We start from the raw sequence: 4,045 nt of genomic DNA, 5'->3' as shown, positions 1-4,045 counted from the left end.
TTGTCTATAGTTCAACCATGCCTAGACAGTTAATACTGCAGTTTGATCATGTCTGCATTGTAACTTTGTGCCAAGAAGGCTCTCAACAAAGGAAGTGTCCAGGTGTCTCAGTGTGAACCAAAGCGATGTTGTTCGGACAGGGAGAAGATACAGAGAGACAGAAACTGTTGATGACATGCCTCAATCAGGCCGTAATACTGCTGCAGTGGATGACTGCTACCTATAGACTATGGCTCAGAGGAACTCTGTCAGCAATGCCACGATGTTGAATAATGCTTTTTGTGCAACCACAGGATGTCATGACTCAACTCAAACTCTGCCCAATAGGCTGCACAGTCTGCAACTTCCCTCCCAACGTCCATGGCAAGATCCAGCTGTGCAACCACGACACTGTGCAGTGTGGTACAGTTGGGCCCCTACAACAGGCCGAATAGATCACATCAGTGTATCAAGCGTTCATGACTAAGACATCATGAGTGAACTGCTTAATCTTCTTCAGCTCTTGCAATCATACTCTTAATACATAGTACATGGAACAGAAAATACATTGGATTAATTAATCATCATCATCATTTAAGACTGATTATACCTTTCAGCATTCAGTCTGGAGCATAGCCCCCCTTATAAAACTCCTCCATGAGCCCCTATTCAGTGCTAACATTGGTGCCACTTCTGATGTTAAACCTATTACTTCAAAATCATTCTTAACCGAATCCAGGTACCTTCTCCTTGGTCTGCCCCGACTCCTCCTACCCTCTACTGCTGAATCCATGAGTCTCTTGGGTAACCTTGCTTCTCCCACGCGAGTAACATGACCCGACCATCTGAGCCTGTTCGCCCTGACTGCTACATCTATAGAGTTCATTCCCAGTTTTTCTTTGATTTCCTCATTGTGGACACCCTCCTGCCATTGTTCCCATCTACTAGTACCTGCAATCATCCTAGCTACTTTCCTATCCGTAACCTCAACCTTGTTGATAAGGTAATCTGAACCCACCGAGCTCTCGCTTCCATACAACAAAGTTGGTCGGAAGATTGAATGGTGCACAGATAACTTACTCTTGGTACTGACTTCCTTCTTGCAGAAGAGAGTAGATTGTAGCTGAGCGCTCACTGCATTAGCTTTGCTACACTTCGCTTCCAGTTCTTTCACTATGTTGCCATCCTGTGAGAATATGCATCCTAAGTACTTGAAACTGTCCACCTGTTCTAACTCTATTCCTCCTATTTGGCACTCAATCCATTTATATTTCTTTCCCACTGCCATTACTTTCGTTTTGGAGATGCTAATCTTCATACCATAGTCCTTACATTTCTGATCTAGCTCTGAAATATTACTTTGCAAACTTTCAATCTAATCTGCCATCACAACTAAGTCATCCGCATATGCGAGACTGCTTATTTTGTGTTCACATATCTTAATCTCACCCAGCCAGTCTATTGTTTTCAACATATGATCCATAAATAATATGAACAACAGTGGAGACAGGTTGCAGCCTTGTCTTACCCCTGAAACTACTCTGAACCATGAACTCAATTTACCGTCAACTCTAACTGCTGCCTGATTATCCATGTAAAGACCTTTAATTGCTTGCAAAAGTTTGCCTCCTATTCCATAATCTCATAGAACAGACAATAACTTCCTCCTAGGAACCCAGTCATATGCCTTTTCTAGATCGATAAAGCACAGATACAATTCCCTGTTCCACTCATAACACTTCTCCATTATTTGCCGTAAGCTAAAGATCTGGTCCTGACAACCTCTAAGAGGCCTAAACCCACACTGATTGTCATCCAATTGGTCCTCAACTAATACTCGCACTTTCCTTTCAACAATACCTGAGAAGATTTTACCCACAACGCTGATTAAAGAGATACCTCTATAGTTGTTACAATCTTTTCTGTTTCTATGTTTAAAGATTGGTGTGATTACCGCTTTTGTCCAGTCTGATGGAACCTGTCCCGACTCCCAGGCCATTTCAGTTATCCTGCGTAGCCATTTAAGACCTGACATTCCACTGTATTTGATGAGTTCCGGCTTAATTTCATCCACCCCAGCTGCTTTATTGCACTGCAATCTATTGACCATTTTTTCCACTTCCTCAAATGTGATCCTATTTCCATCATCATTCTTATCCCATTCTACCACGAAATTACTGATCGCATTTTCACCTACATTGAGCAACTCTTCAAAATATTCCCTCCATCTGCCCAAGGTATCCACAGGATTCACCAGCAGTTGTCCTGACCTGTCCAAAATACTTGTCATTTCCTTCTTACCTCCCTTTCGAAGACTGCTAATTACATTCCAGAATGGTTTTCCAGCAGCTTGAGCCATAGTCTCCAACCTGTTTTCAAAGTCTTCCCAAGATTTCTTCTTGGATGCTGCAATTATCTGTTTGGCTTTGTTTCTTTCTTCAACATAACTTTCTCTGTCTACTTGAGTTCTAGCCACTTCTAGTACTTGTAATGGTACTTTGACTACCGCGCCTCCGCCAATACAAAGATATAATTTACGATCGCGCACGCAGAAGAGCGCTGCGCCAGCGACCGATTTTTATAAATAATTTTGTTCGTCTTTTTACTTTTTGCGTAGGTTTTTGTTTTTAACAACTAATTGATGACACTCTCTCTTGTCTTCATACGAAACACATGTATTTTTCGGCGATGTGTTGAATGTGCTTTTGGGTGGAAATTAAAATTATATTACAAAGCGAGGTTGTTTCAATAGTGATTCGAGGTGGATATCACCAAATTTGTAAATTGATCACGACAGTGACAACTTGAAGTTTTCAACAGACGGAGAAAAGTGAAAGACGGGTCGTCCTACAAGAGAAATTAGGAGGACAGCCATGAAGACTATATTGTAATTGATACTGCGTATCTAACAAGATTATAAGGTAAATTTCAATTAGTTTCTGATGCTATTTCCGTACAGTCGCTATTTGTAGTGTTGCCGACCCGGTCTGCCATGCACGGTCAAATTACAGCACGATCTCAATCAATAATACGAAGTCCGCCTTATCCGTAACTGAAACCACCAAAATTCAAAACCCAATCAGATTTTCTATTTTATATTTTTCACGGCAGAACCCTGAGAAAAAGGAAACACTACAATTGGCGTCCTGGTGACAGGACTTACAATCTCCGGATTTGATACAGGTGCAATTATTATAGATTTTGGACATTTGATCTCATTTTAACCACATTATAGCACCAGAAAATGAATTTGGACTAAGTCTCATTCATTTCAATTGTAATGTTACGTGCATGAAATTTACAACAATATTGTTTTCCCTGTTATTAATTCGTGTTAATTTTCATTTTCATGCTAAGGAAATTAAGTTGGTAAAAAAAATAAATAAATAAAAAAAAGGAAAAAGGATAACGATCCATAAAATAATTTGCACGGACGCGAAAGAAAAATTTTGGTTTGAAAACTGTATATTTGATGCTACATTTGCAACATAAGACTGAAAAAAAAAAAAAAAAAAAAAAAAAAAAAAAAAAAAAAAAAAAAAATTGGTGAGTACAGAAATTTACATTTTTTACAGTTTCAAGCAGCCACCTGTACTTCCATTATTCCGATCCATTTATTTCGCAATTATTTTTTCAAATTGTAGTTAAAATTGATTTACTATTATCGCAAATTATAAGTGAGGAGCATATTCACAGTCATTTATTTGTGAGAGGGAAATTTCACTACCAGTTTAATAATTCAATTTCTAATTAAAAATCACATCAAAATATCCATTTCCATAAGAGAAATTTCAGATTTCAACATATCATATTTTAAATTTTTTTTTTTTTTTTTTTTTTGCCATTGGAAAATTTTATTTGCAATTAATTACAAAAACCGCAAGATGGACGCTAGACGCATAGAAATTGTTTCCGCAGACGAGCTTAGTGAAAGTGACACATTGCAAAACATGTCCGACAGTCAAATGAATATTGAACTTAATTGAGGATGTTCAAGACATAATTTTACCGGATCGATTACGACAACAACCCCTATATTTAAACAGATATACAGGCGACTGGAGAG

The sequence above is a fragment of the Schistocerca piceifrons genome, chromosome 11 (genome assembly GCF_021461385.2).
Source record: "Schistocerca piceifrons isolate TAMUIC-IGC-003096 chromosome 11, iqSchPice1.1, whole genome shotgun sequence".
NCBI classification, from domain to species: domain Eukaryota; kingdom Metazoa; phylum Arthropoda; class Insecta; order Orthoptera; family Acrididae; genus Schistocerca; species Schistocerca piceifrons.
The sequence above is the reverse complement of the archived record's forward strand: the minus strand, read 5'-3'. Positions refer to the sequence as shown.